This window comes from Fringilla coelebs, assembly GCF_963513975.1.
Source record: "Fringilla coelebs genome assembly, chromosome: 5".
NCBI classification, from domain to species: domain Eukaryota; kingdom Metazoa; phylum Chordata; class Aves; order Passeriformes; family Fringillidae; genus Fringilla; species Fringilla coelebs.
The window spans coordinates 47,698,601-47,714,683 of record NC_140033.1 but is presented as its reverse complement, the minus strand read 5'-3'; the positions used below and the strand labels follow the sequence as shown (position 1 = coordinate 47,714,683).

Below are 16,083 nucleotides of genomic sequence, written 5' to 3'. Positions count from 1 at the left end.
GTTGCACTCCCTTTCTTCTAGAAATGGAAAATCCTCAATATGAGTATTCTCATCAACTTCAGAGCTCCCGCATTTTGCTCACTTAAATTTACATGCAGAATTTTGTTATTTACTAAACACCTGACTGATCTCAATCTGAAGATCAAGATGATGGAAGACAGTAAACAATTCAGCTTACTCATAATTCCTTCAAAGACAATACATGCTTTAAAAATCTACTAAATTTTACAGCTAAAAAATAAAGGTTTAATTGAACTGTTTAATGACAGTCATAACATGATTAAGTATTTAAGATTCCAGACAGTTCTAATAACTTGGTAACCATTTACTTCCACCTAAAGAACCAAACAAGTCAGCTGTTTTAAACTGATTTCCACATATTAAACAGCATTGAATTCATTCAGCAGTCTGTTCCAGTCCATTGCAAATCCTGACTGAAATTGTTTGCTCCCAAATTTCTATCAAAATAGAAGACGCAGCTGTGCAAATCGAGACAATTCAGAACTTTAAGAGGAACATAAAAAATAATCAAGCCATGTTAGAATGGTTCCAAGCAACTATGATTTAGTCAGGAAAAACCATCCAAATAAGTTGGTGCACAAATGAAAAAATAAAGTCAATACAGAAAAATTTTTCTTTTAAAGTACAGGGTTTTCAAGGGAAAAAAAAGGGAGTCCATAAACTTTTTCAGAGTAAACTGTTGGTTTTTCTTTTGGAAATTGTATTTCTCTTGGAAAAATCAAGTAGATTTGAGACTACTACCCTATTAGAAATTTGTCTAACTGCTGATAGTCTATCCTGCAAGTTCACCTGCCAGCAGTACAGAGCTATTTTTTTTAGAGCACACAGACAACAACACTGACCGCAGTCTGACAATGCATCTTGCATTAAAACTGTATAGCAATCAATGCAGCTGAAGTCATTGCTTCATTACACGCATCTATTTCTAATTCAAAGCATGAACATCTAATTTAGGTATTTAATAAAGGTGGTGGGGAGAGGAGGGTGTTTTAGCATCCACTCAAGTACCCTGTTTCTTCACACATAAATTGGTGGTTTTCATTTTCTTTTTGATTAATAAGACCCAAACTATTAGCACCATGGGAGTGAAGAGGGAAGAGATTATGCTTTCAGCTGCTAGTACAATCATTTAAAAAAGCATTACAATGTACTTGGATTTCTGAAAATGGGAATGTACTCCATATGCAAAACCTACCATACTTTAGCATTCCACCACCTACTTTAGGAAAGAAAAAAGAAAACCAACCAACAAAACCCCAAACCAAACCACACTACCCATGCAGTTCATGGAACAAAACACTACAGCTCCCTGCTGCGCCAGTCACATTTTGTACAGCACTTCCAAAAATGCATGCATGTTCAAAATGGCCCGTTAAAAAGCAAAGGAAACCAAAACCAAAGGGAACGGGACACACAGAGACAAGAGCTTTTCTCTGAGCTCTGGCAATTGCTCCATTCATTTTCTGCAAAATGGGAGTAAGCTTATTCAGCTCACAGAAAAAAACCTATGGGCAACAAAAAGTCACTAAAAGGACTACATAAAACACATGGTCTGAAAATACACTATTTTATTCAAATGTAATACATATAAAAAACACTCCTTAGAGTGACTGTCCAAAATACTCTACTTTTCACGATTCCATTAAAGCAGAGTTTAACAGAGAAATCTTAAATCAACAAAAACAAAGAGAACCTGGCAATATTTATATGCCTGCTGTTTTCTTTAAAAAAACCCAACCAATCAAAAACCCAACTCCCAAAAAACCAATAAACCACCTCAGGATGTGTATGGTAAAGCATGTTTTAAGACACAAAATTTCATCCCCTTCAGAGATTATAAAGTAGGAGTTTGGTGATCTCAAAGAATGAAATGTTTCTGCTTCCTTTGAACAATTTAAGTTACTAACATCTGGAACTAATGAACAATAACTGACTAAAAACCACACAAACACAAATGTCAGTAATCATTTGTAAGACTGGGGTAGGGATAACTCAGTATCTTGAAAAAAACAAAAATTATTGTTGCACTGCATTATTATCTACATTCATTAGATGAGGTAAATGTATGGCAAAACGTCAAATTCTATCAGAATAAATGTGTTTAATTGGAATTTGTGGTTTGAATTTTCAGACATTTTAAAGGACCCAAATATTCCCAGGATCTTAACTATTTATCTCACCCAATCAAAATAAGCCACTATGAACTAAAATGTGCTGTAAATCAAAGTTACTGAACAAAGTTCCACTAGCAATAAAAAAAATAAAACTAGCTGCTTTTCATCACCTCCTCTAACCACATACTTGCATTGCTCTTATCTCTTATCCTAAAGCAGCAAAATTCTTTGACTATTACTTAGAAAATTACTGTTAAGTGAAGTCACCATCTCACCTTAAAAATTCTGGGTATTACTGACTTTATTTCTTTTTATCAAATGAACAAAATAAACATGGAGAAAGAATGTCTCCTGAGCATCTGACATGCAATGTCTGCACAGAATACTCAGTGTCTTTATAAATACTGTGTTGCCATTAGCTGTGTAAGATAATATATCAGAAGAGATGTTTAATACTAATTTAGCCACTAAGTCCTTTGTTATGGATTATACTGAAAACACCAAATTAACATGCAGAAATTCTGAGGAAGGACTAAACGTGTCAGCATTTAGCCTAGCTTTCACAGCCCTAGCACTAAGTTCAGCTTCAGCTAGTAAAATACTATGACCTACCCACTGGTGAGTTACCCAGCTCATCTGCTGCTCCTGATAGTTCTGGAAAACTTCAAGAAGCTTCCTGTCTACTCTTGGTTTAACTTATGCACAGCTTAGAGAACCCATGAAGACCCGAACTAGGTATAAGACACAAAATAAGAAAACTATATAGAGAGTCATGAACAAAAATGCCTTCTTTCTTCTCTTCTGCTGTCCAACTCCCCAGTGAAAAAAAGCTGAGCATTACTTTTTTCCTACCTTCCTCTCCCCAGACACAAACAATGCCTTCTAAAGAGTTTTAAGGCTGACAGCTAGGTTACCAACCAGTACCACACAGCAGAATACATGAGGCCACGTGAAACCACTAACACGTTGAAACTTAGATTTCAATTAAGTTATACAAAAGAAATAGCAATAAACCTCAAAATTCCATCTTCTCATTTGTAGCAATTCCATAAAATCTGTAGTCTTATTCTTGAGTAGTAAATAAGTGCTACCTGCAGAACAGTTAACATTTATATAATCACTGTTTTTCTAATGTATTCATACAGGCACTTTAATTATCTACCATTGGAAAAGATACACATTGAAAACATGATAAATCTAATTGGTTGGTTTCAAAAGTTTAATGAAGTTTGTAAAGGGTTTATTTCATTTTTCAGTTAAAGTATGAGGAAAGTATTTGAGAAAGGGACAGCACAGAAAGAGTGCTCTTCTGGTCTGCTAAGAAGGTAAGCCAAAACAAAATACTTGTACTGGCAAGACGAATATGATATTTGACTTGTCCCATCTAATATATCCGGAAACTCAGACAAGTAGAGGTCTGTGAATTAATTCAGTGTGAAAGCAAAGAGAAAACGAAAAAAGCACAAACCAAAAAAATCCCGAATACTAACAAACAAACAACCCCCTGAAAACTGAACTCCAAAAACCAAACCACAAACAAATCAACAAAAAACCAAAACCCGCTACAATTGACCAAAAAAAAAAAAAAAAAAAGACAACAGCATTGCAATGTATTTTATACAGCTTAGAATTAGTTTTAACTATACCCAACCAAGGTTTTAAATTGCTTTGCAGCAGAGTAGAGCTGGTGCTCACCTCTAAGGTCTGGAGCACGTGATGATAACAGCTCTGTTCATTTGCTCACAGTCAAGCTGAACTGCTACACTGAAGAGCACTCTTTCAGCCATTCTGGAACTGCTCTGTCTTAGCGGTACTGAAAATAAGACTAAGATGGCTGCAGTGCTCACTCAAGCCAGTCAGTGACAACTCAGCAGGAGGTAAAACATTTACACAGCAAAGCACCTCTGTCTTTACCATGCTGCAACAAACTGCAGAGGTGGAAGGGGTGGATACATGTGACCAGAGGAGTGGTTTCTTTGACAAGCAGGAAGTGGTTAATGCACAACTGCAGCACTGCAACTTCCTAGCACCTCGGGTAAAGAGAAAAGCAAAATAAACCAAAAAACGAGCAAGAGGCAGCCCTTCTAAGCCTGTGATCCAGAGTTTGTATCACGTGCTTCAAATCTCTCACAAACGCAAGGCAGTCCAGAATTCATGAATTTGTGTCACATATTAACAGACACGGATACAGAGCCGGATCACGCACAGAGCTGACAAACATTAGGGAATACTTTTCAGGAGCAGGCTCATGTCAATGTTTCTAAAATTAAAACCAAAAAAACAACAAAACAACCCACTTAAGAAATTAATCTATAGCTTTATACTGCTCCACCTACTTCGAAATAGTCTGTAGTATTAATTGCCCAATAGAAATTTTACTTGGGGAGGAAAAAAGGATGTTCACTTTAACAGAAAACTAGCAAAAATCCCAAGAACATTCCAGAACTTCAATGCTTGCAGAAATCAAGTATCTAACTCTTTATAACTGCAATGCAGCTTGTTGGCTAAGTTTTTCAAAGATGAGTGTATCTGGAATCACTTAAGGAATTTTGATAGACTCTTGTAACAGAGCAGTTCCTGAAGAACTGGTTTGAGAACTTATGATGGGGAGAATGGGGTTGTTAACCAAAGACACAAGTTTAACACAAAATTAAATCCAATACAGGTTCCGCTCTACTATCTGCTTATGGTAATAAAAGATTAATTATAATAATATTAATTATAATATTATAAATAATAACCAATGACGCACTCTCATAGAGGCAATGCTGGATCAGTTCTGGAGGCAGCTCCTCTATATCTGCCTTACTTCTCTTCTACATCAACCAAATTTGACAATCTTAAAGCAAAATACTTGCAAGAGTCCATGGGGCGGAATTATACCTAGCCTTCTAATAAAAAATAGTCTTTGTGATCCAAAATTAGCCCAACATAGTAAGTCACCCCCCCCCCCCCAAAAAAAGTAGAAGAACATCCCCTCCAACCACTTCAATTATGAAAAGGTTCAGACTCATATAGCTGTGCATGTCTGTTGCCAGCTGTAGCTAGTTATTTCAGGATTGATTAATCATGCTAGCAGTAGTTGTCAGATGCACTCATCAGCACTACAGTCAGTATTTCTAACTTTAAAAATGGTGAAATATACCATCTGGCTTTTCCTTTTGTCTTTGTATTACTATGACCTGCAGTACAAGAAAGGGCCCATGCCACACAGAAGACAGCTTCACTGATTGTCTCTGACAGTACAGTACAGATTTAGAAAACTAAATTAAAATATACTTGAAGTTCAAAAGACTTATTTCTCAAAAAACAAACTCGTGAACACTGGAGAACAAATTCATTACAGATAATTTAAATTTATCAATTACAATGAAGCTTTTTTCCACCAACACTGTGTATTAAAGTAAAAAGTCTACAACAAATTCAGAACAAAAATTTTATATTATCTGATTATATACCCCATGTTGCTTAATCTGACCCCCATATATAGCACGCCATTAGCTTGTGGAAATTTACAGTAACTTGTAAGACTCCAAAATTCAAACTTAAATATTCCATTAGTATAACAAATATACATATACTTTGATTTCCCCAGTAGCAATGTTTTAAATAGAATTCTGTGCTTAGTATTCTACAAAATTTATACATTGAAAGGTGAAGTCTGACTCCCAAGTCTCACAATTTCAAGAATATCAGCAAAAACATAGGGATATTCTAACCCCAAATCTAAAAGTTGCACTTGTACAACACTGTTTTATGGAACGATGATTCTTGGAGCTTGACGTATGGTTGACAATAACTTGAATAGGTTTGAACAAGCAAAACAAGTTCACAAAAAAAATTTCACAGAACACTTTCCCTGACCAGAGAAAACAGAGTCCATGACACAGTCCTGTTGTTACAAACATCTTGCCTTGTCCGAAAGCTTCAGGAACATGCAGAGGCACTGATACATTAACACAAACACATGGATGCAAAAAATCTTACCGAATAGTGAGAAATCACATGCACTAATTTAAATGTCCAGTTCAAAACACCTCCATTAATACACACAAGCATGTTAAAAAATGTGTTAAAAGTTATTAATCAAACTAATTTTAAAATAAAACCTGATGTTTAAGTAAACACAGATTTCTGAGTGGAATAAGTCCTCTAAAACTACTTTGGCCCAGGAAATGTTAAACTAAATCTACACAAATGTGTAATTCTATACTAGTACAGGACTACAGTTTTTTCATTGCTATCTAGCATGGCAGTCAAACAGATTCTCAAGTCAAAATCCCAAGAAAATAAAACATTTTTGTAAGACTAAACAATAGAAGTTAAGTTTAACATGTTATGATAAGAACTTCAAGCAACCTTTAATCCTGCCCTCTTTTGATAACATGCCAAAACACTCCAATATCATCTCAGTAAGTTCAATTCCTGCAGCCATAAATTAAACCAGGGCTTCCATTTTCCCAATTTCTCATGAACATCAAACAAGAACCGCAGGAGAATGGCACCCTGTTGTTTCTCTAGGTATTGTCCTGTGCAAGTAACATCACCTTTGCACACACCTCTTAAATACCTTTACATAGAGCCACAGTTCATACTAGGGCTCCTTCACTTAAGAATCAAGGGCAGCCAGAAATTTCTGCCCATTCAGACAAGTGCATTTAAACATAACAAGGGCAAGAGAGAACAGCCAAAGCATGAATACTTTCTTTTGCTCAAATTAGATGCTTAGAAACCACTTAGCTACTACGTATCATCCACAAATCCTTATGTCCAAACCACATCCTAACCACTTTTCTTATTTACCCTCTTCCTTTATTGATATTTTTTGTTTTGTTTTGTGGGGTTTTATATGTTGGTTAACATTAAGTAGACAAAACAATTCTTATATTGACAAAATGCAGGAGAAACTACTATTTGTATGCATTTCAACTGAAATCTCTAAACACCATCCACTAAAACCCTTTTTTATTCCTACTTTTACACAGACCAGTAGACTGACTTCAAGAAACATCTTGGCTCTCATTAGGACTTCACAAATAAACACTACCTAAACTGCAGGGAGAAAGAAAAGAGCTCATAATCATGAAACAAGGAGTACTAAAGTTAAGAAAAAAGTCTGCACAACATTTAAAGACACTTCATTATTCCAAGCTGCTTGATGGTAGGACCAAAGAGGGAAATTTTCAGTGCACTGGCCAAAGTTGGCATTTATATTAATGTGTTCAAACACATTTCTGAAAAAAACCCAAAAAATTTGAATGCAACTTCTTTTAAAAAGGACCTTATGGAAACTGCAACATGTTGGAGGCAAAGCTAGAAGTAACACAGAGCTTTTCTTTTGCGGGAGAAGACAAGAGGGATGTGTTTTTGTTTGGGAAACTGTTTGGGGTTTTTTACCATAACATTTCTTTAAACTACTGAGAAATGAAAGATAATGCTCAAGACAGCACAAAATGTTAATTGTTAAAATAGCCCGTGTATTTATTCTCCCATACCTACAGCAATGTAATTAATAAAATCTGTGCATTGACTATGGGAGTTTACTTGAAAGCATTTTCAGAAACCACATCTAGAACAGGAAAACATTTTTCCTGTATTGCAAAAATTCATGTTACCCATAGCAAAGTACCTCTTATTAGTTGAGAGAAATATTTCTTAAAATACATTAAAAAAAGTACTTTGCACCCAGCCATCTAATTCCCTAAGTTCTCAAATGATTTTTAACATTTGTTCATGAAAGAAATGTGTTAGTAATTCCAATGTACAGTTTTTAATCATTTATAACAAGCACAACCCAAAATGTAACAAAAGGCATAGTTTACTTTTGTTTCCCAAACAAAAACTTTCCCAAAGAAACGTGAAAGGTATTTATACAACATACGTACACTTACACAATGTTATGAATTCTTCCACTATGATGGGATTGAAACTGACATACAACTGAAAATCAAGCAATTATTTAATACTGTATAGTTAGTACCATGCTCACTACTACACCTACAAGGGAGTTTTTACTTTCAAAAAAACCCCTGAAAGATGCGGGGAGGAATGGAAACGGAAGGGCAGACTTGCTGTTAAATATACAGGCATTTTAAAAAATACGCACCAGCACTACTAAACAGGATAAGGAGTGAGCAATGAACTAGCGAATCCACGTTTCCTACAGATTATAAACATTGTCTTGTTACTTTTTATTCAGGTTATCACTGGTGCCTTAGTACCAAGCAAGCGAACACTGGACACTGGCCTATGTACTGACTGACAGCAAGCTATCCCCCCCAAAATAACTCAATTTCAAAGCTCCCTCACTACCAACACTGGCAGCCTCTCCTCATTCCAGCTGTTTGTTTTCACAAAACTTGCAAGTATTAATTATTAAACATTGTTATTAGTTAATAATAAATAATATTTTATACTTACTATGCTTTGTATTTACTGAAAACCAACAAGTCTTCTAAGAATTACTACAAACAACTGACAAATGTTCGCATAAAACTGTACTACTGTACTAGAAATGAGCAGGTTTCTTTTAAAATGTTAGAACTATGGCACGATTTGAAATTTTTGCCACATATCTGCATTGCAATTTTTCTGCTTAACCAGAAAAATAAACCTCTCAGAAAAATAAACTCATTTATCCTCCTAGCAGAATTTGTGTCATGTTAATAACCTTATCCATGCCGATTTTAAAGTTTTATGCAAGCCTGAAATTTATATCTCCATGTAATACTAAAGTTGCATGTAAGCACAATCCCTGGTATTGGTACAGGCTGGGGGATAAACAGATGGTGAATAGCCCTGCTGAGAAGGTCTTGGGGGTGCAGGTGGATTGGGACTGGACATGACCCAGCAATGTGCAGTTGCAGCCCAGAAAGCCAGTTGTATCCTCGGTTGCATCCAGAGCAGCACCAGGAGGAAAGGGATTCTGCCCCTCTGCTCTGCTGAGACCCCACCTGCTCCGCTCTTGAGTCCTCACCACAAAAAGGACGCGGACCTTTGGAGGGAGTCCAAAGGTGGGCAGCCAAGATGATTAGCGAGATGAATCACCTCTCCCAAGAAGACGTGCTGAGAGAACTGGTGTTCAGTCCAAAAAAGAAAAGGCTCTGTGAATACCTTAAGGGACTTTCTAGTGCTTATAAAATAGTGCTTTAAGGGACTTTCTAGCACTTAGAAAGAGCTGGAAAGAAACTTTTTACAAGGTCATGTAGTTATAGAACAAAAAGTAACAGACCCAAGCTGAAAACCAGTAAGTTTACATTAGATATTAGGAAAAAAATGCTTTTGTGTGAGAATGGTGAGGCACTGTACTGTGAGGTGGTTAAATTTGGAGTACTTCACCCTGTTATGTTTTCAAGGTCAGGTCGGATGGGGCTTTGAGCAACCAGGTCTAGTGGAAGTCTTCCTGTACATTGCAAGGCAGCTGGGAATAGATGATTTTTAAGGTTCCTTCCAACCCAAACGATGGTATGATTATGATTTATCTTTCACTTAAAATATTCTGGGTTTTTTAATGCTAATACAATACCAGATGAGAGTATGAAATACAAACCTACATAGAAGTCACATTCAACTGAAAAATCTGCTTTCAACTTTGGAATGCTTTTTGGCCTATATATCTCTCCAGACAAACAGTCAAGGAAGAACAGCACTAAGAACTAGAGCATTCATTAAAACCAGAATATGTATTTTAAGATGAAAAAACCCCATCCAAAATAACAAAGCAAACTGTCCTTTCTGAATCACACTTCCATTGTTCACCATAGTAAAACAGTAATGCCTTCTGAAGATCCAGTGTTTTTGTAGACTGACACTGTACCGCAGTTAAATGTTTTCAGATTTACATGTTACGTACAAAATCAAGAATTTGAGTGCCATTACTATAAAAATAGAAAAAAAAATTAGAAAAACCTGACCATGAACAAAAAACAGAAAACATCTAAAAATACTACCAACAATACACAAAATCTGAAAAAAACCCTAAGATTCCCACAATACCATGTAAAATCATTTTTTAAGAGGATAGCCAGAACTCAGAAGTTGACACAAAATCCCCTTAACCAAGAATTAAAAATATTTTAAGTTACTTTCTTTGGCATCATCTAGTAGGCTTTAGTATCTAAAACAAAGCCAAAGTAGAGAAATTTTGAATATTAGGTACTACACAATTCACATCTAAACCATAGTCAGAGATCAAGATATTCTACAGCTATCTGACTTGACAAGACAAATACAACTTAAGAAAACTACCGAAGTTTCTGCCTGTAATGAGCTGTCAAAAAAAACCAAACCAAAACAAAAACAAAACAAAAAACCCACAAAAAAACCCAAAAACAACAACAAAAAAACTTGCCACACGCAACAGCCCTATCTTACTCCCCATCCTGTATTTAGAGAAGTCACTGCTGATTGATAAACAGCTTCTTACAGTACAGTGGAACTAGGAGAACTTTTTCATGCAGTACACACAGGACAGTGAATAGAAAGGAACATCAGGACTACAAATACACATCATGAAAGCAGCATTTTTGTTAACCAGTTTATAAACTCCCACTTATTTTGTGTGACTAGGTCAACCTCTCAGAGTAATGTCATGTACTAGAGAAAACCAAGGAAAACAATGCGATACATTTCTCAAAAATAATACTACATTTCATTGTATGTAAGAGCAGTATTAAATAAAAACACATCAGGGAGGGAAAAAAAAATCCCAACTTCCGATACTCACATAACAGTTTTGTAACTTGCAATTTATTTTCTTCATTTATTATTCCTTATGAAAATTGCAATGAACAGGTGTCATTGCTCTAACTCCCAAAATAAAATTATAATCTAAAGATGGAACTAACCTATAATACAGAAAAAAACATCAAGAGTAGAATAAATAGAAAAAAAACCCCAAAACATTAATGTGCAAACTATTAAGTAAAACGAACACACTGGTTTAAAGGAACTTTTGGCCTTACTGCTTACGTTACATGAATGAACTTGACGTTTTCACCACACGTATAGTTTCTGACAATTAAGTTGAGATAAACTAATAAATAGTTACATCACTGTAACATCTAAATAATGAGAAATGAAATTTTTTTCCCCTTATTTTGAAAACAAAATACAGTATTTGGCCTAGTCAGCTCCTTTTCATGGTGAAAATATTTCTAGTTTGTAACAAGAAACACACAAAACCACATGGAAAATGAAAATCTAATTACTAGTGACAAATCACTATTTTGGAATTCATCAAACGTGTAAAAACATTTCTGTTTGCACTGAGTTCTGTAAAATCAGCATTTATTAACTAGTGACTTTTATTAAGTTGTTCGGGCTCTTACTTGGCTGGCAAAATCACCTTCCATGATGGTAGGAAAGCATATGCTTATGCGTTTTATGTCCCCAAGGAAAGCCTTACTAAAGGAGCTTTTATAGAAAAATTCACATACTTTAATAAATGTTCATTTTGTAAGTTTGTGAAATGAGCACAATAATCCAGGCTACAGCTTATAAAGATACAGGAAATGTGGCAAAAATGATACGCATATCTATTAGAATCAGCATCTTCTTGAAAACAGACTTCCAATGCGGTAGAAGACAAATGGTCTGACAAAAAAGTCAGCAAAATAACAATTCATGCATATAATTATTGTTGTATCATTTAACAAATGAATGGCGCTGTGATAAGTTTTAAGTCTACGTAACATCCAAATTATTTCATACAATGAAATACAGCACTGTATCATCACAGAAAGCACCAGCTCAACACTGGTAAAGTTGGTAGAGAGGTTGCAGCTGATAAAAATGCTTACTCCAAGCAATGTACTAAGTTCTCTAAACTAAAATCATAACAAGAATCCAAAATTATTAATATAATGTTCCCCAGATTATATACACATAGAAATTTAACTTGGTACTTCTGTAGCATATAAAATAATTGCCATATGTCAAGAATAAATAGTGGGTGCAGTTACTACGATTCATGAGGACTGCATCAATCCGCATGCAGTTATTAGCAAATTTATTTTACAATTGGCCTGACAACAATCATTAGCCCCATTTCATAGATCTGAAACTGAGAAATTACCTACCCAAGATTACGTATCAAACAGCAGTGGTTTTTGTGTTTGGTTTCTTCTCCTCCAAGAAATTCTTAGTATTTGCAGCAACACTCTCCTTCATACCTTCCTGCAGGACTGCAAACCAGCACCTAATTAAAAAGTCACCTATTTTTTACATTGATAGCTGATGGGTGTGTACAGATTTCATATTAAACTTATTCATTCCACATTTAAGCAGCGATTAAGAACATTCTTCACTTTTCCACTTTTGAAAATATGAACGTAAGTATTATGAACTGTAACAAATGTAAGCATGTATTTTAACTTGCAAAAGAGAGACAAAGAGCATGCTTATAAAATAATTCTCTTGCAAAATTAAATTGTAATCAACCTATTCATAATAATGCTGCATTTCCTTGTATAGTTTGGTATTGGATGGTAAACAAGCATACTTATTAACATGCTCTTACTTCCGCTGGTTAGCATCACAAATATCTACATGCGTTAAGTGACGTTTTTCTGTGGCTGAAGCTTGCATTTTTAAGCTCACTGACTGCTTCCTAGAATAGCAGAGCTATTCACCCCTTTATTTTAAGCAGGTAATTTTCCATCAACATTTCCATCCAACTTTTCCAGTAAGTCTATCTATGGTAAGGCATGCAGTCACGTGACACTAACTAGAATGATTTCAAGATTACTGTTGAGCAACAAAGTATCCTACTATCAGCATTTCCACTCAATATCTGCAACGACTGCAAAATCCACAAAGATAGATTTGCTAGAAAAACAAACTACTCAAGGGCAGAGCTACACCAGGCCTCAGAATTAAAGAAAAGAAAAAGCACTTAGCTGTGAAGTTTTGATATTTAAAATATTTAAGCTTAAGGAAGAGGTTTGAATGTATCTTCTTTAACTTAGCGCATGGTTTACACTTGCCATGTTGCCTAATGTGGGGGGCCATGACACCTCGAGCCACTTGGGCCTTGTTTACTGGTGGCAGCACCCGACTAAGCACAACTCGGCCTTCTCGGTTCCCATACAGAAACTGTTTGGTTTCCAAGGAACAAACGCATCCATAAAGTACAAATATTGTGCCCTGGTGCCTGCCAGTGTAAAAACACCACCAACACTTTCCCCTCGTTGCGTCCACAGTCCATGCGCTGCGAGGTCCCACGCCCGCCGTGCCGGTGCGGCCCTTCCCGGCGGCGCCCAGCACCACCCAGGCCAGGCCACGCCAGCCCATTTCCGGCCGGGAGCGGGGAAACGCTCTCGAGGCACCGGACGCGCCCCTGTCCCACCCAAACACGCGCCGTCACCTCGCCTCGCCTCGCCCAGGCCGCGTGAGGCGAGTCGCGCCCAGGCGGGTGCCCGCTGCTCCCGGTGCGCGCGCCCGTCAGACCCACCTGTGCCCGCGCCGGCACCGCCGCCGCCGCCGCCAACGCGCGAAAGCAACGGGCACGCGCACGCGCGCCACCGCCGCTGCACTGGAGCCGGGTCACGTGCTCCCATGCATGCGCGCGTACAGCGCTGCAGCTTCCCGGCGCATGCGCACTGTTGATGCAGGCGCTGCAGCCACCACCGCCGCCGCGCGGAGCGGCGAGCGCAGCCGCCGCCGTGCCGTGCCGTGCCCGCCCGGCCCCCGCGCCCCGAGCGCGCCCGCAGTACCTGCGCCCGCGCGTCCCGCGGCAGCTCCCGCCCGAGCAGCCGCCGCCGCTGCCGCCGCTGTGGATTCAAACTCGCAATGCGCTCCGGGCGCCAACACCGCCTCCCCCCGTCGCACACGCCGGGCCGCTATGCAAATGAACCCTGTGTCTCCTCCCCTCTCTCAGTTAGCTCCTCCCCCTCCGTGGGCACAGGGGCCGGCAGTGGGGGGCTGCTCCAGAATCGGCCAATCGCAGGGCCGGCCATCTTGGTGGCATGCAAATAAGCCTCCGTGATATTTAAATGAGCAGTGGCCCCGCCCCTTGGCGCGCAGCCGTGCAAGGGTAGGCGCATTGAGCGCCGGGGCGCGCTGCGGCCGCTGCCGCTAGGGGGCGCTGTGGCGCACCGAAGGGCGGTGCCGGGAGCAGCCGGCCCAACCTCCCTCCCTCCCTCCCTTCCTTCCTTCCTCCCTCCCTCCCCTCCCTCTCGCAGCTTCCCGCCACAGGAGCTGCAGGCTACGTGGCCCTGCAGCCTCTCTGACACCTTCGAAAGCCCGCCTACAACACGCCAGGCTGCATTATCTGTGACCTGCAATGCTCGCTGCTCATCCCTTATCACACCTCGTGTCCCTCTTCTGGGTTAGGGCCGTGCCTGACCAAAGCCCTGAGGTTTGGAGTAGTTTGATAACGCGCATTGAGGTTCAAGAGTGCCAAGAAACCAAAGGGTGCCTGTTGGCTCTGCTTTTAGGTGAATCTGAAGTACATGGATTATCCTGGGTGAACTTCAGGTCAAAACCACAAGTGGCCATTCCCCATCCACCCTCCATTTCTGCCTCAGGCATGGAGGAGGAGACACACGGCCTGCTTTGACATGAGGTAGAACTTGGTGTCCTTTGTACCACAGACAAAGGCAGAACTGAGCAGCAGGTGGTCTGGGCCGTGAGGCGTGGGTCAGGTCTAGGAGAGAGACCCATGGCTGTGCCCATGGAAGGGCATGTGTAGACTTCTCGGCAGAAGTTCCAGTCACCTACTAAGGTGGTAGTGGAGAATGCTGTTCTTTCCCTGTTAAGGCTAAGAAAGGTCACATTCTTCCTGTACTGAAGGTGTGAAAAACAGCGTTTTTATTTGTTTTCTTGAAAATTAAGCTAAATATGGGATAAAATTGCTGTCTGTTATATATGGACCAGGCTTGCCAATAGGTTTCTCTGTGCACGTATGTTGTGAAACGGTATCTATGACACAGCGTTGTAAGAGTCCTGTCAGGTGTGCTTGGTGGATGGGCTAAGGAAACTTTCCTGTGTGACTGTCCAGGAACCACTCTGGCAGTCACACTTGCACCACCAGAGCTGTGACAGAAGCTGCTTGCACTCGCGGCTCCAGCAACTGATGGGTGCTCCCCTTGACTCCCTACCCTCCCCACATTCTCACAGTCAGACCACGTTTCCTTACTGGTTTGACCCCAAGCTTCCCATAGCAGAGTCTCCAATATCTGGATCTTTAAAATAATAAAATCACAGTGCAACAACAGAATCAGAGCTGGAGTTGGTGCTTTGGTGGAGGGATCCTGAACAAGGGAAGCCCTGGGCTTTTATACCCTCCCACTCCATGTGCACTATACTCGGAGGTATTCCAGCTGAGTCCTTGGCTCCTGCCATGTCTCTGAGTGTCCCAATCAGGTGGCCAATGCCACAGGCCTTTTGTTTCCATTGTTGTGCAGAGGGTTGCCACTAATTCACAGCCTCTTGCTTCTCTGGGGCTCCTGTCTCCCAGAGCTCAATCTGCAGCTGCACTGCAGCTACACACTGAGCTGCCTGCACTGAAGGTATTCCTCAGCAGATTGAAGGGCAGTGGTTTAGGGTTCCGCCATTCCCAGTGGTTTTCCTGATTGCTCTGCTACATTTCCATTGCACAGCCAAGATGGAACAAGGAAATGTACACATGCCGATAAATTTGCAGACATCTGCAACAGGGCTTTAAGACGGGGTACTAGCCTGGAACTTGAACTGCTGAAATGGGAACATGCATCTTCCTCAGCTGTCTTTGCTACAGGCATGACAATTTCTAAGAGGAAGTGTGACAGAAATCTGTAACCACAATGTCTTAAACTTTCATTGTTGAGCCACAGTGCCATGGTGAAATGTTTTGTCTTGAAAAAGGGATACATAAATTTGAAGTTGAGTCTTCTGAGCTTTGGTGTACAGTCAGAGGACAAGGTTTTTCAGAAAGAAGATGCCAGAACTACCCAGAAGTGGGCAGTTC

At 39.5% G+C, this 16,083-nt stretch overlaps 1 protein-coding gene across 3 annotated transcripts in view; it reads right to left on the bottom strand.

Annotated features, from left to right (window-relative positions):
• ATF7IP (activating transcription factor 7 interacting protein) overlaps window positions 1-13,950 on the bottom strand; it is a 78,211-nt gene extending 64,261 nt beyond the window's left edge. Inside the window, exons 1-2 of one of the 3 annotated variants that reach the window (XM_084205333.1) lie at window positions 13,850-13,929; window positions 12,215-12,333 (exon numbers count right to left, since the gene is read on the bottom strand). The gene's annotated coding sequence lies outside the window, so the exon portion shown is untranslated. Of the gene's footprint in view, window positions 1-12,214; window positions 12,334-13,587; window positions 13,638-13,849 lie in introns of those variants that run through there. The other 2 variants (XM_084205332.1, XM_084205334.1) reach the window with 2 other exon arrangements.
• Window positions 13,951-16,083: the final 2,133 nt, after the last annotated feature.